The sequence below is a fragment of the Cetorhinus maximus genome, chromosome 7 (assembly GCF_964194155.1).
Source record: "Cetorhinus maximus chromosome 7, sCetMax3.hap1.1, whole genome shotgun sequence".
NCBI lineage: Eukaryota > Metazoa > Chordata > Chondrichthyes > Lamniformes > Cetorhinidae > Cetorhinus > Cetorhinus maximus.
Genome location: NC_135885.1, coordinates 2,805,913 through 2,827,622, shown reverse-complemented (window position 1 = coordinate 2,827,622; position 21,710 = coordinate 2,805,913). Strand labels below are relative to the sequence as shown.

At 44.9% G+C, this 21,710-nt stretch overlaps 1 protein-coding gene across 7 annotated transcripts in view; it reads left to right on the top strand.

Moving 5' to 3' along the window:
* LOC144682545 (stromal interaction molecule 1-like) overlaps positions 1-21,710 on the top strand; it is a 158,087-nt gene that overhangs the window by 9,383 nt on the left and 126,994 nt on the right. For 2 of the 7 annotated variants that reach the window (XM_078544973.1, XM_078544969.1), the window contains exon 1: positions 11,458-11,507. The exons of 3 other annotated variants lie outside the window; for them this stretch is intronic. The gene's annotated coding sequence lies outside the window, so the exon portion shown is untranslated. Of the gene's footprint in view, positions 1-11,457; positions 11,508-21,710 lie in introns of those variants that run through there. 2 more of the 7 variants (XM_078544975.1, XM_078544970.1) reach the window with 1 other exon arrangement.

Here is a 21,710-nt window from a genome sequence, read left to right as displayed (position 1 = left end):
TAGCTGTTCTCCAGTCCTCTGGCACCTCCCCCGTAGCCAGAGAGGAATTAAAAATTTGGGTCAGAGCCCCTGCGATCCCCTCCCTTGCCTCCCTCAGCAGCCTGGGACACAAATAATCTGGACCTGGAGATTTGTCCACTTTTAAGCCTGCCAACACCTCCAATACCTTGTCACTCCCTATATCAATTTGCTCAAGAACCTCGCAATCTTTCTCCCCGAGTTCGATACCTTCATTCTCATTCTGTTGGGTGAAGGCGGATGTGAAGTGTTCATTCAACACTCTAGTGATATCCTCTGGCTCCACCCATAGATTGCCCCCTTGGTCCCTCATGGGCCCCACTCTTTCCCTGGTTATCCTCTTCCCATTTATATACTTACAAAATATCTTGGGATTTTTGCTACTTATACCAGCCAGAGCTTTCTCATATCCCCTCTTTGCCTTACTAATTGCTTTTTTAAGCTCCACCCTGCACTTTCTGTGTTCCACTAATGTCTCCGCTGATTTGCTCCCCTTGTACTTGCTAAAAGCCTCTCTTTTCCTTCTCATCGTAACCTGAATATCTCTGGTCATCCATGGTTCTCTGGGCTTGTTACTCCTTCCTATCACCCTAGAGGGAACATGTTGAGCCTGTACCCTCCCCATTTCCTTTTTGAACACCCCCCACTGCTCCTCTGTAGATTTCCCCACAAGTAGCTGTTCCCAGTCTACCTTGGCCATATCTTGCCTTATTTTACTAAAATCCACTCTCCCCCCAGTCCAAAACATTTTTTTTTTGCAACTTGTCTATTTCTTTGTCCATAACAAACTTAAACTGTACCACGTTGTGGTCGCTATCACTAAAATGCTCCCCCACCACCACCTCAGCCACCTGTCCGGCTTCATTCCCCAGAATTAGGTCCAGCACTGCGCCGTCCCTTGTTGGACCCTCTACATATTGACCTACAAAGTTCTCCTGTACACATTTGAAGAAATCCACTCCATCCAAGCCCTTAACACTATGTCTATCCCAATTAATTTTGGGAAAGTTGAAATCATCTAATATAATTACCCTATTGTTATTGTTTCACACATCTCCGCAAATTGTGCACCACATATTTGCTCCACAATTTCCCGCTGACTATCTGGGGATCTATAATAAACACCTAACAATGTGGCTGCCCCTTTTTTACTCCTAAGCTCCACCCACAAAGCTTCATTCGATGCCCCCTCCAAGATATCATCTCTCCTTACTGCAGTAACTGACTCCTTAATTAATAATGCAACGCCTCCTCCTCTTTTACCCCATGTCCCACTCGAAGATTCTATATCCCAGAACGTTGAGCTGCCAATCCTGCCCCTCCCTCAACCACATCTAGAGGCCATCCAGCCTTGCCTTACTCCCTTGAAACTTAATGCAGCTGTACTCCCTCTAACTTGATTGTTTTACTGTATTATGATGTGTCCCTATTCTGCTCACATTCTGTGTCCCCTCCCCCTGCCGAATTAGTTTAAACTCCTCGCATCAGCACTAGCAAACCCGCCTGCAAGGATGTTAGTCCCGCTCTGGTTCAGATGTAGACCGTCCTGCTTGTACAGGTCCCACCTTCCCCAGAAACGGTCCCAGTGATCCAGGAATCTAAAACCCTCCCTCCTGCACCAACTCTTAAGCCACGTATTCATCTGCGCCATTCTCCTATTCCTGAGCTCATTAGCATGTGGCACTGGGAGTAATCCACAGATTACAACCCGAGAGGTCTTGCTTTTTAGTCTACTGCCTGACTCCCTGAATTCTTGATGCAGGACCTCATCCCTCTTTCTACCTGCGTCATTGGTACCAACATGTACTATGACCTCTGCCTTATCACCCTCCCCCTTCAGGATGCCCTGCAGCTGTTCAGTGACATCCCGACCCCTGGCACCAGGGAGGCAACATACCATCCTGGAGTCATGTTGACGGCCACAGTAGCGCCTATCTGTTCCCCTGACTATAGAACCCCCGATTACTTTTGCTCTTCCTCTCTTCCTCCCCTCCTGTACAGACAGGCTGCTTATGGTGCCAGAAGCTTGGCTCTGTCTGCACTCCCCGGAGGAACCAGCGCCCTCATCAGCCTCCAAAATGGAATACCGATTTGCGAGCGGGACCCCAGGGGACTCCTGAACTACCTGCCTGTTTCTCTTGGACTGCCTGGTGGTCACCCATTCCCTTCCTTCCTCAGGTCCCTTCAGCTGTGGTGTGACCACCTCTCTAAACATGCTATCCACGATGCTCTCAGACTCGCGGATGCTCCACAGTTTCCCCAGCTCTGAAACCTGAGCTTCCAGGAGACACTTCCTGCACACGTGCTGGTCCCGGGCACTGGAAACATTCCCGGCTTCCCACATGGAGCACGAGGAGCATACCATGGCTTTGAGCTCTCCTGCCATGACTTATCCATTTAAATTAAATCTTTTAAATCAATTACTCTAGGGCCCTTCTTTCCTGATCCTCGCTACTATAGAATATACAAACTACAAACCACAAAAATACCTTAAACTATAAGCAATTAAAGCAGTAAATACATACCTGACCTTACCCACTACTTACCAGTCATTCCTTTCCATTGTAGTCTCTACTGCTGCAGTAGGGCAAGACCACGCTCTGAAGATTTAAGAAGTTGGATAGCAAGGAAAAAATGCAAAGAGCACCTCTTCCCCAATCCACCGAGTTCCCACTGTGCACCAAATTGCCAATACCCACACTCACTTTGGCTGTGTCTCACTCAGGATGAGCTCCATCCTTTGTCATGTGCAAGCAGATATTCACTTGCGTTGCCATAGCCTCCAGATCTTTGTTGACTGGCATGGACATGATGGGCTGAAAGGCCTCCCTCTGTGCTGTAAACATCAATGAGTCTATAACATTTGTTCAACATCAGTTGCCATTTGTGGAAGGAATTCCAAACTTCTAATCATGGAAATACCAACAGGTCAGGCAGTGTCTGTAGAGAGAGAAACAGCATTTTCTGTTATTGTTTCAGATGTTCAGTATCTGCAGTATTTTGATTTTGTTTCAAACTCCTCCCACCCTTTGTGTGTAGAAATGTTTCCTAATTCCACTTCTGAAAGGCCTGGCTCTAATTTTTAGAATCGGCCCCCTAGCCCTAGACTCCCCAGTCAGCGAGCAGAAGCAGTTTCTCTCTATCGAGCCTATCTGCACCCCTTAATATCTTGAAGACTTTCAACTGTTTGCTTTCTCTGTAGCATTCTACATTCTCCTTTTTTGAAATACTTATTCAGTTCCTTTTAATATTCTGTTTTTATTTCTGCCTCAACACGTACTCCTGGTTTAACCCTCAGCAAGATTCCTTCTAGCTGTAACTTCTAACTCATCTGCTTAAGATCCTCACTCAGCCAACTGGTGGAATCCGAATTTTTCTCTTTACCCTTGGAAAACCTTTTACAATTTTCAATACTGGTTACTTCGCCATTAACCAGCTTTTTAGTTTTAGTGGGGCTTTTCATCAGAAATGTAACCTCTCGTTCCTGGGGCTGACTGTCATTCCACTCTGCTGAATGCTTGGTCTACATTTTTGATCTGCTGTCTCCCAAATGTGTCTAGGTGTTTTGAGTAGTTTTTGAAGAGATTAAGTCACCTATATTTATAAGTAAAATATCATTATTGAGATGTGGATTTCACTGGCAAGGCTGCATTTATTGCCCACTGGTAGTCAACTGTGTATTTGTAGGACTGGAGTCACTTATAGGTTTAGATTGGGTAAGGACGGTGTCACTGAAGGACGTTTGTGAATCAGCTGAGCTTTTGCATCAATCTAGTGGGCACTTTATCAGGTGCCAGCTGACAAATCACCAGATTTACTGAATCAAATTTTCCAGTTTACTCTGGTGGGGTTTTGAACAGGTATTTTGCATTGCTCTTCACTATAGAGTATACGAGTAACATTCCAGAAATAGCTGTAAATTAGGAAATGGAAAGGAGGGAGGAACTCGGGGAAAATTGCAATCACCAGGGAAGTGGTACTGAGAAAAATATTGGAGTTGTGGACTGACAAGCCCCCGGGTCCTGATGGACTTCATCCGAGGGTCTTAAAAGGAATGGCTAGTGAGAGAGCTCATGTGTTCATTTCAATTTTCTAAAATTCCCGAGCTTCGGGGAAGGTTCCATTAGATTGGAAAGTAACGAATGTAACTCCTTTATTCAAAAAGGGAGGGAGAGATAAAGCAGGAAATTACAGGCCGGTTAGTCCAACATCTGTCACAGGGAAAATGTTAGAAGCTATTATTAAAGATGTTGTAGCTGGACACTTTTGGACACACAAAAATTCAGGGCAATCAGGCAGAGTCAACATGGTTTTGTGAAAGGGAAATCATGTTTAATCAATTTATTGGAGCTCTTTGAAGAAGTAACAGGTGCTGTGGATACAGGGGAACCGGTGGATGTACTATACTTAAGATTTCCAAAAGGCATTTGATAAGGTGCCACATCAAAGGTAATTGCAGAAAATAAAGCTTATTGGGGGTAACATTTTGGCATAGGTAGAAGATTGGCTAGCTAACAGGAAACAGAGGGTAGGCATAAATGAGTCATTTTCTGGATGGCAAGATGTAACGAGTGGTGTGTCACAGGGATCAGTGCTGGGACCTCAACATTTTACAATTTATGTAAATTTCTTGGATGAAGGGACAAACGGTATGGTTGTAAATTTGCTGACAACACAAAGATAGGTAGGATAGTAAGATGTGAAGAGGACACAAGGAGGCTACAAAGGGATATAGATAGGTTAAGTGAGTGGGCAAAGATCTGGCAAATGGAGTATAATTTGGGAAAGTGTGAAATTGTCCATTTTAGCAGGATGAATAGGAAGAAGCTTATTATCTAAATGGTGAGAGATTGCAGAGCTCTGAGATGCAGAGGGATCTGGGTGTCCTCATGCATCAATTGGAAAAGGCTAGTATGCAGGTACAGCAAGTAATTAGGAAAGCTAATAGAATGTTATCATTTATTCGAGGGGAATTGAATACAAAAGTAGGGAGGTTATGCTTCAGTTGTACAAGGCATTGGTGAGACCACATCTGGAGCACTGTGTACAGTATTGGTCTCCTTTTTTAAGGAAGAATTTAAATACATTGGGAGCAGTTCAGAGAAGGTTTATCAGACTAATACCTGGAATGGGCAGGTTGTCTTATGAGGAAAGGTTGGTTAGGCTAGGCTTGTATCCACTGGAGTTTAGAAGAGTAAGAGGTGACTTGATTGAAACATATAAGATCCTGAGGGGTCTTGACAGGGTGGATGTGGAGAGGACGTTTCCTCTTACAGTAAATCTAGCACTAGGGGCCACTGTTTAAAAATAAGGGGTTGCCCATTTAGGACGGAGATGAGAATTTTTTTTTCTCTGAGGGTTGAGAGTCATGCTCCGCCATTGTTGCCGGGGTTGTGGAAGCAGAGTCTTTGAATATTTTTAAGGCAGAGCTAGATGGATTCTAAATAAGTAATAAGGGGGTGAAAGGTTATCTGGGGTAGGCAGGAATGTGGTGTTGAGGCCACAATCCGATCAACCATGATCTTATTGAATGGCGGAGCAGGCTCGAGGGACTGAGGGGCCTACTCCTGCTCCTAACTCACAACCTCTGGATTGCTATTCTCGTAAAATAATCACTAGCTGCTATCTCCTAGTGTTCTCTATTGTTTCCTTCTCCTTGTTTCCAAATTGGCTATGAGATGGGGAAATCCAGAAAAAGGTGCCAGTTCTTGGGATCCGTCACTACCCCTGCCTGTCGACCTGAACAAAATCTGCATGGCACAGCAACAAAAGTTTTATATTCATTTTTTGGGATGTGGATGTCACTGACAAGGTCAGCATTTATTGCTCATCCCTAATTGCCCTATTAAAAAGTGATGGTGAACTGCCTTCAACAAGGGGGACAAGATTGTGAATACCTGCGTTATCCGAGAGTGCAGTTATGCATGTACATACGATGCATACTCATCGGTGGGTTTTCTTGATACGACAAAGGGATTTGCTAGTAAGTCACTGTCACTTCACTGCTGTCATTTGGCCTATTTACAGCAATAGTACACTACAGAAAAATCACATTTAAGCTAAAGCTCTTTCATATTGTGTGCCAATTCTAGTTTGCTGCTTCAGTTTGCCTCCATTGCTTCTAATACCAGTGACAAAGTTTAACAAAGTACCTGACTTCATGTTATGTAGTTTGAAGTGCTGTCCAGACATAATCCTCGTTTGGCAGAGGAAAATATCTCATTGTACAGCTGAGCGTTTTCAGAAAGTTGCGTAGTATATCTACCTATCTGTCAGAAATCTTCCACAGGCCAAGCAGTTTCTGTTCGCAAACCTTGCTCCTGTCATTGTGACTTTTCGTTGTACTTTTGTCTCAGCATTTACCATCCCAACCTGCTGCGTCAATATTTTCCATTCAATTTTGCAATGTCAACTGTCACGATATAATTGCAGGCTCTGGGCATGAGGTGGCTTTGTGCAGTGAGGTTGTGAATTTTCTCCCAACTACTACTTATATGTAGTAACTTATAAATTCTATTCATTAGTAGACTGTGGGGGATGCCACGGATTGCTGGCTTGTATATCTATAAGAATGTCTCATCTGCCAAACATTTAATTTTTATTACACACTGTTGTGTTTCATGTTCAAGTCTGTCACACATTCTTAATAAGTACATGGAAACTCCAGGACTCTTGAGGGTCTCTATAATTGTGTGGAGCCCAAAACTGCACACGCTACTCCAAATATGGTCTTCCTATGGTTTTATGTAGATCACCATTACAATATGTTTTCATATATGCTTCTTTGTGAGCATGTGTGTATTTATATTCTAGATTCTTGTCTATGAAAGCTTATATTTTCTTAGCTCTCTTTAATGGCCTTATTTACTTGTGCAGCTTTCTAGTTGGTTGTGCAGTGGAAATATCTTGTGAGCTAAATGACTCAGAGTGAATGATGAGAAACTTGTTCTCTGAGGAGCTATGGCTACATTGGAGGAGGTTTTACCAAACTTTGTGTTGCTAGTTAGCTCAAATTCAAGGGTTGCCCCTGGGGCATGTTTGAGTGTGAAAGTCTGCCAGCTTTTACAGACACCTATTCCAGATATAATTGTTGGATTGCCGGGTTATCAGGGTCAGCAGGGTGTGACTGCAAGTGAGGCAGGTAGAGGGATCCTGTGTGCAGGAACAGAGGAGCCTCAGCTCTTGACCTTGTTCAACAGGTACGAGGTACTTGCTCCCTGTGTGGATGAGGAACAGGGCTGTAGGGAGGATGAGCCAGCTGACCACGGCACCGTGGCACAGGAGGCCATTCAAGAGGGGGGAGCAAAAAGACAAGTGGTAGTTGTAGGGGATTCTATAATTAGAGGAATTGATAGCATCCTTTGTAAGCAGGATTGAGAGTCCCGCATGGTATGTTGCCTGCCAGGTGCCAGGGTGAGGGACATCTCTGACCGGCTTGAAAGGATATTGGAGAGGGAGGGGGAGGATCCAGTTGTTGTGGTCCACGTCAGGACAAATAACATAGGTAAGACTAGGAAAGAGGACCTGTTTGGGGATTATCAGGAACTAGGAACTAAATTAAAGAACAGGTCCTCAAGGGTTAGAATCTCCGGATTACTACCTGAGCCACGTGCAAATTGGCATAGGGACGCGAGAATAAGGGAAGTAAACACGTGGCTAAAGGAGCGGTGCGGGAAAGAGGGGTTCCATTTCGTAGGGCACTGGCATCAGTATTGGAACAGGAGGGATCTGTACCGTTGGGATGGTCTCCACCTGAACCGATCTGGGACCAATGTTCCAGCGAAAAGGGTAAATAGGGTGGTCAACAGGACTTTAAAAGTGGGGGAGGAGGGAATGGTAAAACTCCAAGAATTATGACTAATGGGAAACAGAGCAGCAGGTTAGCGTGTTGGGGGGGGGGGGATGTGTGTGGATTCAACTTCATGGAAAATTATGAAAAAACTGAAAAGAAAGGAGAGCCCAGGAGAGGCTATTAAAGTCCCCAGAACACAAAATAGGACAGATTGTTTGGAAAGGGCTAGGAATCTAACTTCAAGCACATCAGATAAAGGGACGACAATGAGAAAGGGGACGGGAAATACAGGACTGAAGGTGTTGTATCTGAATGCACGCAGTATACGAAATAAGGTAAATGAGCTTGTGGCGCAGATTGAAATTGGCAGGTATGATGTGGTGGGCATCACGGAGACATGGCCGAAAGGGGATCAGGACTGGGAGCTAAATATCCAAGGATATACATCCTATCGAAAAGATAGGCAGGTTGGCAGAGGGGGTGGGGTTTGCTTTGTTAGTAAGAAATGAAATTAAATCGATAGCAAGAAATGATGTAGGGTCAGATGATGTAGAATCTGTGTGGGTAGAGTTGAGGAACCGCAAAGGTAAAAAACCATAATGGGAGTTATGTACAGGCCTCCGAACAGTGGTCAGGATGTGGGGCACAAGATACACCAGGAGATAGAAAAGGTGTGTAAGAAAGGCAAGGTTACAGTGATCATGGGGGATTTCAATATGCAGGTAGACTGGGAAAATCAGGTTGGTAGTGGATCCCAAGAAAAGGAATTTGTGGAATGTCTACGAGGTGGCTTTTTGGAGCAGCTTGTGGTGGAGCCCACTAGGGAACAGGCAATTCTAGATTTAGTGATGTGTAATGAGGCAGATTTGATAAGGGAGCTTAAGGTGAAGGAACTCTTAGGAGGAAGTGACCATAATATGATAGAATTTACCTGCAATTTGAGAGGAAAAAGCTGGAATCAGATGTAACGGTATTATAGTTGAATAAAGGCAACTACAGAGGCATGAGGGAGGAGCTGGCCAGAATTGATTGGGAGATGAGCCTAGCAGGAAAGACAGTGGAACAGCAATGGCAGGAGTTTCTGGGAGTAATTTGGGAGACACTGCAAAAATTCATCCCTAGGAAGAAGAAGCATACTAAAGGGAGGACGAGGCAACCGTGGCTGACAAGGGAAGTCAGGAACAGCATAAAAGCTAAAGAGAACGCATACAATGCGGTGAAGAGCAGTGGGAAACCAGGGGATTGGGAAGCCTACAAAGACCAACAAAGGACAACTAAAAAAAAAATAAGGAGGGTGAAGATTAAATATGAGGGTAGACTAGCCAGTAATATAAAAGAAGATTGCAAGAGTTTTTTTAGATATATAAAGAGTAAGAGAGAGGCAAAAGTGGACATTGAGCCGCTGGAAAATGACGCTGGAGAAGTAGTAGTGGGGAACAAAGAAATGGCGGAGGAACTGAATAGGTACTTAGCGTCAGTCTTCACGGTGGAAGACACAAGTAACATCCCCAAAGTTCAAGAGAGTCGGGGGGGCAGAGGTGAGTATGGTGGCCATAACCAAGGAGAAGGTGCTAGGAAAACTGAAAGGTCTGAAGGTGGATAAATCACCTGGACTAGATGGATTACACCCCAGAGTTCTGAAGGAGATAGCTGAAGAGATAGTGGAGGCGTTAGTGGTGATCTTTCAGGAATCACTCGAGTCAGGGAGGGTCCCAGAGGACTGGAAAATCGCTAACGTAACCCCCCTGTTTAAGAAGGGAGTGAGGCAAAAGACGGGAAATTACAGGCCGATTAGCCTGACCTTGGTCGTTGGTAAGATTTTAGAGTCCAATATTAAGGATGAGATTTCAGAATACTTGGAATTGCATGGTAAAATCGGGCAAAGTCAGCATGGTTTCATCAAGGGGAGGTCATCCCTGACAAATCTGTTAGAATTCTTTGAGGAGGTAACGAGTAGGTTAGAGCCAATGGATGTTATCTACTTGGACTTCCAGAAGGCCTTTGACAAGGTGCCGCACAGGAGGCTCCTCAGTAAGAAAAGAGCCCATGGTGTTAGGGGCAAGGTACTAGCATGGATAGAAGTTTGGCTATCTGGCAGGAGGCAGAGAGTGAGGATAAGGGGGTCCTTCTCAGGATGGCGGCCGGTGACCAGTGGAGTTCCGCAGGGGTCAGTGTTGGGACCACAACTTTTCACTTTATACATTAATGATCTAGATGAAGGAACTGAGGGCATCCTGGCTAAGTTTGCAGATGATACAAAGATAGGTAGAGGGACAGGTGGTATTGAGGAGGCGGGGAGGCTGCAGAAGGATTTGGACAGGTTAGGAGAATGGGCAAAGAAGTGGCAGATGGAATACAATGTGGCAAGTGTGAGGTCATGCACTTTGGTAGGAAGAATAGAGGCATAGACTATTTTCTAAATGGGGAGAGAATTCAGAAGTCTGGAGTGCAAAGGGACTTGGGAGTCCTAGTCCAGGATTCTCTTAAGGTTAACTTGCAGGTTGAGTCAGTAGTTAGGAAGGCAAATGCAATGTTGGCATTTATTTCGAGAAGACTAGAATATAAAAGCAGGGCTGTGCTGCTGAGGCTTTATAAGGCTCTGGTCAGACCACATTTAGAATATTGTGAGTAATTTTGGGCCCTGTATCTCAGGAAGGATGTGCTGGCCCTGGAGAGGGTCCAGAGGAGGTTCACGAGAATGATCCCAGGAATGAAAGGCATGACATATGAGGAACGTTTGAGGACTCTGGGTCTATACTCGATGGAGTTTAGAAGGATGAGGGGGGGATCTGATTGAAACTTACAGAATACTGAAAGGCCTGGATAGAGTGGATGTGGGGAAGATGTTTCCATTAGTAGGAGAGACTAGGACCCGAGGGCACAGCCTCAGAGTAAAGGGAAGACCTTTTAGAACAGAGATGAGGAGAAACTTCTTTAGCCAGAGAGTGGTGAATCTATGGAATTCATTGCCACAGAAGGCTGTGGAGGCCAGGTCATTGAGTGTATTTAAAACCGAGATAGATAGGTTCTTGATTGGTAAGGGGATCAAAAGTTACGGGGAGAAGGCGGGAGAATAGGGTTGAGAAACTTATCAGCCATGATTGAATGGCGGAGCAGATTCGATGGGCCGAATGGCCTAATTTCTGCTCCTATGTCTTATGGTCTATGAAATGCTTGTAGATGCAAATTACAGCCCTGAAATAGGCCATTCCACCCAACCAATCAGTGTTTACGCTCCATGTGAGCAAATAGCCCTAATCACGTTTCACCCACCATGTTCTCGTATCTCTATCTCCTTTATTTCTTATCCACTGAGAACCTAATGTTATGTTGACACAGTTTCTGCCTAACCACTAACCTTGCATGTGAATTCCACAATGCCTTATTTCTGTTAAGTTTCTCCTGCCTCTTGTGTGAACCCCTTTCACATTTAAGATTGTATCTGTGGCCCTCCCTTGAGACCCCCAACTACTGCAGTCAGTGTGCTTCCATCTATCCTACCCCTTTCAGCATTTTAAACACTTTCATTAAATTGCTCTGTAATCTGCCTTGTTCAATTGGGGGGAAAAAGCCTCAATTTTTCCACAATTTTCTTTGTATTTATGTTTTCATATTGTGGCAGATGGACTTGCCCTGCCTCCTAGCATGTCCACACCTGCTGTTTTTGCTCACTTAGAAGATACAGAGGCTGTGCCAGGTAATGTAGATGCTTAGACACTGATGTGAAGAGTAATGATGACTTTGGCAAAGAATTCTGCAGATAGTTTGACCCTAGGTTAGTTTGACCCTTAATATTTGGTGAAGTAGTTTGATTAAGTTGAATTATAGCAGCAAAGCCATTTGAACTTCTTTGGACGGCAAGAATTATTTCAAGTTTGAGCAGCAGTGCAATCCCTCGATCTGTCTGTTTCATTTGTGCAACATTGCAGCCATGATCTAATTGAGGGCTGAATGGCCTCCTCCTGTTCCTATTTTAAAAAAACTATAATATAAAGGGGAACCCACTGGTACTAGTAGCCGACTCTTCCTGAATCCCAAGATTGGTCTTCATAATATAAAAGTAGGAGTTGTCTTTCATTGACTTTGACCTGGCTGCTCCCCTGCTCTTCAGACTCTGCAAATTGAGTTCATCCAAAACTCTGCAATCCATATCCAAACTCCCAGCAAACCTGGTTCTCCCATCACCACTTGTGTTCAGTGATCTACGTTGACTCCCGGTTTGACAGCGCCTCAATTTTAAAATTCCCATCCACTTGTTTAAATCTTGTTGTGCGTTCACCTCTTGTTGTGGTCCCAGACCAGACCTCCAAATTTTGGTACTACCCCAGACAAGACACCCAAATTTTGTAACGATCCAGTTTGGGATTTTTTTTAACTTAAAGTAGATGAAATTTGAAATCCTAGTTACTCACTAAGGGAATAAAACCACAGATTCCATGGTTTTAAACAAACAGAAGACATTTTACTATACAAAAATCAACAAAGCAGTGAATACTCAATCTTATATTCTAACATATAGAATTAACAGGCAAACTGTGGTTGAACACACCACAAACTTCATATTAAATGGCAGACACAACCTGTCCCCCAGATTTTCTCAGCACCCCTACCAGATGTCAGTCATCACTGTGAGTCACAAAAATTCTTTAAAGAATGTCTTCCTTGCAAGGGCTTTCAGCTCCTCTTTCGAGGAGATAGCTTCTTATTTCCTTAAACAGACATTCCAAACTCAGACTGCCCAAATGTCACATCGCAGTTGCTCACTGTCTACTCCCAAGACTGCGCTCTACTGGATTCATAAGGCTGCACCCCGGCAACTAGTTAGCAGCACGATTCCAGCTATCTAGCTGTTCTGAGCACAACACCACTGCTCACAGATTTTCCTTTGCCCCAACTGCCGGCTTCACAGTGCTATCACTGCCTGACAGGAACGCCCCCAGCCCCCCAGGGTTCTTCAGCCCCAAGGCTCACTTGAGCAGCATGGAGATAATGGCAGAACTTGAGCTGCATGGAGGCAACTTTATTCTTCATCTGCTCCCCACAGGCTGTAGTTTACTCTGTCCCTTGAAGTGATCGGTGTGAGCTGTTAATATCTTCCAGCAGGGTTCTGTCCCCGTTCCTCGCCGGGATCAAATGTTTTTTAAAATTAATTTACGGGATGTGGGCTTGGCTGGCTAGTCCAGCATTTATTGCCCATCCCTAATTGCCCCTGAGAAGGTGTTGGGGAGCTGCTGCCTTGAACCGCTGCAGTCCATGTGGTGTAGGTACACCCAGAGTGCTGTTGGGAAGGGAGTTCCAGGATTTTGATCCAGTGACAGTGAAGGAACAGCCATATGATTCCAAGTCAGAATGGTGAGTGGCCTGGAGGGAAACTGCCAGGTGGTGGTGTTCCCATCTATCTGCTGCTCTTGTCCTTCTCGATGGTAGTGGCCGTGGGTTTGGAAGGTGCCGCCGAAGGAGCCTTGGTGAGTTTCTGCAGTGCGTCTTGTAGATGGTACACACTGCTGCCACTGTGCGTTGGTGGTGGAGGGAGTGAATGTTTGTGGAAGGGGTGTCAATTGAGCAGCTGCTTTGTCCTGAATGGTGTCGAGCTCCTTGAGTGTTGTTGGAGCTGCACTCATCCAGGCAAGTGGGGAGTATTCCATCACACTCCTGACTTGTGCCTTCTAGATGGTGGACAGACTTTGGGGAGTCAGGAAGTGAGTTACTTGCCGCAGGATTCCTAGCCTCTGACCTGATCTTGCAGCCACAGTATTTTTATGGCTAGTCCAGTTCAGTTTCTAGTCAGTAGTAACCCCAGGATGTTAATAGTCGGGGATTCAGCGATGGTAATGCCATTGAATGTCAAGGGGAGATGGTTAGATTCTCATTGGCAGTGGTCATTGGCTGGCACTTGTGTGGTGAAAATGTTACTTGCCACTTGTCTGCCTAAGCCTTGTCATTGTCCAGGTCCTGGGGCGTTTGGACATGGACTGCTTCTGTATCTGAGGAATCGCGAATGGTGCTGAACATTGTGCAATCATCAGCGAACATCCCCACTTCTGACCTTATGATGGAAGGAAGTTCATTGATGAAGCAGCTGAAGATGGTTGGGTCGAGGACACTACCCTGAGGAACTCCTGCAGTGATGTCCTGGAGCTGAGATGACTGACCTCCAACAACCACAGCCATCTTCCTTTGTGCTTGGTACGACTCCAACCAGTGGAGAGTTTTACCCCTGATTCCCATTGACTCCAGTTTTGCTAGGGCTCCTTGATGCCTCACTCGGTCAAATGATGCCTTGATGTCAAGGGCAATCACTCACACCTCGCCTCTGGGGCTCACCTCTTTTGCCCATGTTTGAACCAAGGCTGTAACCCTTAGTACATTCTGTACCATAAATGTTACAATCTCCAATCAACCAAAGGTTACCCCCCACCCCACGGGTGGTAACTTATAAAAACACAGACAAAAAAATCCAAAAAATATTAATTCCCTGACACCCTCCCGATATCTGTAATCTCATCTAGCCCTCCAGCCCCCTCTCAAACTCTCCAACCCTTTGACTGTGGCCTCAGCATCTCTGCCCCCTTGCCCCAAACCCCACGATGAATAGTTGTGCTTTGGGCTGCATGAACCACACATTGGAATTCCGCTCCTAAACCTCTTCCTCCAGCCACATCCTTTATGACCTTCCTTAAGCATACCAACTCCTCGTCACCCTTCCAAATTTCTCCTCCTCTGAATTGGCACCTGTTTGCTTTGCATTGGATTATGATTCTGAAGTACTATGGGGCATCGTTCTCTTCAAAAGGTGCTATATAAATTAAGTTGTTCTAAGGTGGATCCGGTTTGGATTGGTAATCAGCTCGTAAGTGAATAAATGGGGGCAGAAGTCGTAGGCCTTTATTTCAGCATTGCTGTGCTGCTGGTTGGCACCAGTTGTAAAATTTGATCAAAGATTGCCATTTCCATCCATTAAAACCTTGAACATAAGTGTTCATCGTATGAACTTAATTTTCAAATGACCACTGTGCCTGAACTTGAAAGTAAAACTTAGATATTCTTAAGGTAGCGGGATGGGTGGAGGGGCAATCGGATAGGAGGAGGTCTAAATATTTAAATAACTATTTAAAGTGTGGGTTTGTAGAGGTATTTTGTGCAAAGCCAGCATTGTAAGAGCAAATAGGGGTGAGGATTCCCTGTGAGGGGTATGCTCCTTGTGTTCAGGCTTTGGGCTATGGGACAGGCTGTTACCTAGTGCAGTGATTTAGTTTCTCCATTAAAGCATTCAATGGGAACTCAGTCAGTTAACAGGCAGAGGGTTATAGAAGGAAAATGATGAACAGGAATTACATCAGTTGCATTCCTGTAAATATGCATTCCTCATCATTCTTCATGCTTCTCCTCTTTGCTTCACTCCTTTCCTGACAGCATCTGTTATTTGCTCAGGGTTGAGTTCCTTGGCTCCAGGTACCATGTGTTACCCACACAAGTGGCCATTGCTCATCAGTGACCCTTGACAGTGAGTACCAGCAGCCTCTTTGATTATGGGGACATTGTAACCTCAGTAACGTCTCATCCAAAAGACGACTTCCCCAACAGTGCAGCACTCCCTCACACTAGGAGTGTCAACCATATTTTGTGTTCAGGTCTTGGAGTGGACTTGAACCCACAGCCATCTAATTCAGAGGTGAGCGTTCTACCCACTGAGTCATGGCGGGCACATGGCAGACGCAATTGTTTGAGGTAGCTTTTCTTTATTTTTTCACAGCATGTGAGCATTGCTGGCAAGGCCAGCTTTTATTACTCACCTCTAACTGCCCTTCAGAAGGTGGTGGTGAGCTGCCTCCTTGAACCGCTGCAATCCATCTGGTGTAGGTACACCCACAGTGCTGTTAGGGAGGGAGTTCCAGGATTTTGACCCAGTGACAGTAAAGGAATGGCGATATATTTCCAAGTCAGGATGGTGAGTGGCCTGGAGGGAACTTCCAGGTGGTGGTGTTCCCATCCATCTGCTGCCCTTGTCCGGCTAGATAGTAATGGTCGTGGGTTTGGAGGAGCCTTGGTATGTGGCTGCAGTGCATCTTGTGGATGGAAAGCACCATTGCGGCCATTGTATGTCGGTGGTGGGTGGGTTGCTGATCAATTGAGTACTTTGTTCTTGATGGTGTGAAGCTTCTTGAGAGCTTTTGGAGCAGCACTCACCAGGGTAAGTGGAGAGTATTCCATCACGCTTCTGACTTGTGCCTTGCAGACCGTGGAGAGGCTTGGGGAGTTAGGTGAGTTACTCTCTACAGAATTCCCAGTCTCTGACCTGCTCTTGTAGCCACAGTATTTATGTGGCTAGTCCAGTTCAGTTTCTGGTTAGTGGTATCCTCAGGATGTTGATGTGATTCAGGAATAGTGATGCCATTGAATCTCAAGGGGAGATGGTAAGATTCTCTTTCATTGGTGATGATTATTGCCTGGCACTTGTGTGGCGCGAATGTGACTTGGTACTTAAATCCTGAATCTGAATGTTGTCCAGGTCTTGCTACATTGGACACGGACTGCTTCAGTATCTGAGGAGTCGTGAATGGTGCTGAACATTGTGTAATCATCAGAGAACACCCCCACTTCTGATCTTATGAAAGAGGGAAGTTCATTGATGAAACAACTGAAGATGGTTGGGCCAAGGACACTACCCTTGAGGAGCTACTGTAGGGATGTCCTGGGACTGAAATGGTTGCTGTCCAACAAGCACAGCAATCTTCCTTTGTGCTGTGTGACTCCAATCGCTGAAGAGCTTTCCCCCAATTCCAATTGACTTTTACTTTTCCAGGACTCCTTGATGTCTAGGGCAGCCACTCACACCTCACCTTGAGTTCTTTTGTCCATGTTTGGATCAAGGCTGTATGGAGGTCAGGAGCTGAATGGCCCCGACGGAACCCAAACTGAGCATCAGTGAACAAGTTATTGTTGTATAAGTGCCGCTTGATGGCACTGTCGACGACACCTTCCATCACTTTACTGATGATTGAGAGTACACTGATGGGGTGGTGATCGGCCAGGTTGGATTTGCCCTACTTTTTGTGTACAGGCCACACCTGGGCAATTTTCGACATGACTTGGTAGAAGCTAGTGTTGTAGCTGTACTGGAACAGCTTGGCTAGGGGCACAGCAAGCTCTGGAGCACAAGTCTTCAGTGCTAATGGTGACATATTGTCAGGACCCATCGTGTTTGCAGTATCCAGTGCCTTCAGTTTCTTGATATCACGTGCAGTGAATTGAATTGGCTGAAGACTGGCATCTGTGATCCTGGGGACCTCCGGAGGAGGCTAAGTTGGATCAGTTCTTCAGATACTTGGTCTTGTTCTCACCATCCTTACCCCATAGCTCAATGTTATCTGCAAACATCATTGACCATGGCATTTCCTGTCTCACTTACTCAGTTAAAACATCTGTGACCTTCAGGGAGAGGAAGGGGCTCAGTGCTGATTGGGGTTCCAGTGCATGGGGGTGGTGGGTGAACTCATCCCTGAAATGCTACCAGTAGCTCACGCGAAAGTAAAGATGGGTGCAACAAATTCAAGAAAGGTCACTCCCATACAATAATTCCATACGTTATGGCTCCTCTGTTTCGGGTCTGAATAATTGAAGACGCGGGAAAAAAGCATGCCGTTTGATTGGAGGAGCAGCGAGCAAGTGTGGGAGACAGAATCTGTGAGGAGCTGCTCCTCCAATCACAGATTCTGTGTCTCCTGTGCTGCTGCTCCAGCTCCTCCAGTGAACGGCTCCTTCCCTCTCCCTCCTGCTGCTCCTCGAACGACAGAAGATATGATTGGAGGAGCAGCAAGGACGAGAGGTAGGGACCCTGTCATTGGTGGAGCTGCAGCAATTTTCCTCGATGATGACCCATTTGACTGGAACTTTCAACACCCTCCGGGACTGAGACAAGGCCTAGGAGGGAAAAAAGCAAAAGGGAAGGGCTGAGGGTGGTGGGAACCCAGACTGAAACTAGGAGCAGGCCAGGACGAGCTGTCTGTACTGAGAACAAGAGCAGCAGCCAGCGGAGGAAAGTTTCATCATGTTTTAATTTTGTGGTGGTGGGTGGGTGGGTAGAGACTGGCGAGGCAATGAGAATTAAGAAGAGAAATGATCAACCATGCAGATACATTTAGCCGTTTACTAATTTACCTAATCTACTTATGCCTATCTGATTTCTGTTTCACTACATCAAATACTTGGAATTTGAGATGAATAGTTTATTATTGTAAATTGGTAATTGTATTTAGATGTTGAACAAAGACTTTTCAGATGGGAGGTCAGGCGACCATAGCTCTTTGGTGGTGACATCTTCCAGTGAAGCATGTTCCTGTTCAGTTGCTGGTGTTGACTTCATCCTTGTATTACATGTGCTAACTGCATGAAAAGCTAAAATGTTGAAATGCTGAGGCCACTTTGGTGATTTGATACAAATGCAATGATCCACAGCCTTGATGGTATTAGATGGTAAACAATAGGAAAATATGATTTTCAAAAAGGCATGCAAACGTAGGAAGATGAAGAGATATAATGACGGACACCGAGAAAGTGACTGATAGACACAAAAATGCCAGCAAACCATGCTTTTTTTATTTTACAAACTGTTTTGACAATTACTGTGAACAATTTAAATTTTCATAAGTAAAGGCGGAGATGGTAGTGTATTGTCACTGAACTAGTAATCCAGGCCCCAAGAAATTCCTTACCTGGTCTGGCCTATATGTGACTCCAGACCCACAGCAATGTGGTTGACTCTTAACTACCCTCTGAAATGTCCCAGTAAGACACTCAGAACAAGGGCAATTTGGGATGGGCAACAAATGCTGTTGCAGCATGCTCACATTCCATGAAAGAATAAAGAAAAAAAAATAGATTTTATATGTAGACTCTGGATAAGTATTTGCCACTTTTGGTTATAATGGAAACTTTCATTTCAATCAAAATTCCATATGTTTTCTTTGTTCTGATTTTGAATTGCTGTTGCACAAGCCATGTGCTCTCAAGTAAAGGTGTTGCTTTGCAAAATAGGTTTTTCATCTAGCATTGACACATGGTTAGCATATTATTTTGATTGGAATAATCCTTGCTTTGAGATCAGCGGAGCTGCTATATATTATTGAGTCTTTCGGTTTCGTATTTGTTATCTTGTCTACCTAAAGAAGGAAATCCTGAAAAAAATTCAACATGAATACAAGTTTTTAAAAAATTTATTTACAGGATGTGGGCGCCGCTGGCTAGGCCAGCTTTTATTGCCCCATCCCTAATAGCTCTTGAGAAGGTGGTGGTGAGCTGCCTTCTTGAGCTGCTGCAGTCCATGTGCTGTAGGTACACCCACAGTGCTGTTAGGGAGGGAGTTTGGATTTTGACCCAAATTTAACTAATGTTACTGTGTGTCTGCATCACCTAATGAAGGAGTTAGTGAGCACGAGAAAGGAACCCCTGAACATCAAAAAGAAGCACTGAGAAAACGCGAAAGGAGCCCTCGAGGAAAAAATTATTTTGACCCCTTGTACCGACCCTCAGTTCAATCCCACTTTGGCCACCAAACTCTCCCTCTCCCCCTCATTGCTTCATATTAGTCAGGCACCCCTTGTACATGTCCTGTAATAGTCATACATGCTTCTGAAGGACTCTACAAATTCTAGCACGTTTCCAGACTCCCTCCCTAGGAACTCAGTCATAAGCCTTCTCTAGAGTGATGAATACAATCCATTTGTTGCATTGACCTTCCTGATATTTCTTCAACACTCACCTCAAAACAAAAATAGCATCAGTGATGCTTCTTCTGGGCATGAATCTGAACTGACCTTCATGGATTTTCACTATTTTTCTCAGTCTCTGATATGTATCTTGAAGGCATGTGGTCGGAGTTTAATTCCTTGGTATTTTTTCCAATCTTGGATGACTCCCTTTCCTTTGAATATTGATACCAAAATGCTTTGCCTCCATGCCCTTAGGATTTTCTCTCTTATTACACAATTGAGTAGCTTGTTCAGGGTCTGTACCACCTATTCACCTCGGCAAGTCCATACTTCTGCTGGTATCTCATCCAATCCTACTGCTTTGCTGTTTTTTTATTCCTTTCAGACTGTTATGATTTCTTTCAGATTGATGCTTGCTGTCATTCCTTGATCTTCAGCTAACTCTTCTGCCTTGGCTCTCGGGTTTTCTTCATTCCTAAGCCAGTTAAATTATTGATCCCACCTCTCTCTGATATCATCCTCTTCCGCTAAGTTTATTCCACCTGCATCCTTGATTGTATGTACATTTTCTGCATCTTTTGTTAACTGATCTCAGGCAGCTATTCTGAGGAGACCTTTTTGTCCCTCTTTGGTATCCAGGCTTTCGTATATTTCTTACACGGCCAGGGATCTTTCTCTAACCATCACTTTCATTCCTTTTTGCCTTTTTGTATTGCTCTTTATCTCCTTTGAGCCCCGACTGTTTTCAGTTCATTAGCAATTCCTACTTTTCTTTTACTACACTTTGTGTTTTCATTCCACCACCAAGTTTCTTTTCCAGCCTTTCTCCCCCTTGATGATTTTTCTCACACTTCTTCACCAGTTTAATCAAGCCTGTTAAGGGTTCCACCAGCCTTCCACCATGTCTGTCGTAACTTCTAATTCTCTTAGCTGCCTCTCCATCTGCTCTTAGATTCCCCCTTTCTTGCGGATCTTCGAGCTTCCACTACCTGATGTTCTGTCTGCCTCTTGTTGCTGCCATTTTATTTTCTTTGCAGTCAGCTTTGCCATCAACACTCAGTGCTGGGTGGTCCGTGCCTCACTTGGGAAGACTTTGCAATTTTTTGCTCCCTTTGCATGTTCTTTTCTAACCATGATGTAATTCAGCTGTGCTTCTCTTCCACCACTATTAGAGGTTATGAGGCGGTTTCTGCGTTTTTGGTGCCAGATATTTAGTATTACCAGTTGGTATGATATGGCAAACTCCAGCATCTTGGCTCCTTGTTCATTTGCTTCTTGAAAACCATGTTGACCATGGAAACCCTTGTGTCCTGCTCTTTCTCTCTCCACATGTCCATTTGTGTCACCTGTCATCACTAGTCTGTCACTGCGTGGTATTGTTTGAATTGTGTTGTCCACCTGTGCCCAGAATTCTTCTTTTCCCTCAGGTACACACCCGCTCTGTGGTGAATCATAATTAAATATGGTCCACGTTTCACCCCCGGATTTCTAGCTTTACTTTGATTACCCTGTCACTGATTCTGTCTGCTGCCAGCACCTTGCCCTTCATTTCCTTGTTTAGTATTATTCCAACACTATAAAAGAGCAGGTTAGAAACTGGGAATTCTGCGGTGAGTAACTCACCTCCTGACTCTCCAAAGCCTGTCCCCCATCTACAAGGCACTAGTCAGGAGTGTGATGGAATACTCTCCACTTGCCTGGATGAGTGCAGCTCCAACAACATCAAGAAGCTTGACACCATCCAAGACAAAGCAGCCCGCTTGATTGGCACCCCTTCAAACATTCAATCCCCCTACCACCGAGACACAGTGGCAGCAGTTTGTACCATCTACAAGATGCATTGCAGAAACTCACCAATGCTCATAGGAACAGGAGTAGGCATTCAGCCCCTCGAGCCTGCTCTGCCATTCAATGCGATCATGGGCTGATCAAACACTTCAATGTCTTTTACCCCACACTATCCCCATAACCCTTCACATTATTGTTAATCAGAAATCTATCAATCTCTACCTTAAACATTCTCAATGTCTGAGCTTCCACAACCCTCTGGGATAGAGAATTCTAAAGATTCACAACCCTCTGAGTGAGGAAATGTCTCCTCATCTCGGTCCTAAGTGGCTTCCCCCTTATTTTGAAATTGTGTCCCCTGGCTGTAGACTCCCCACCCAGGGGAAACATCTTACCTGCACCTA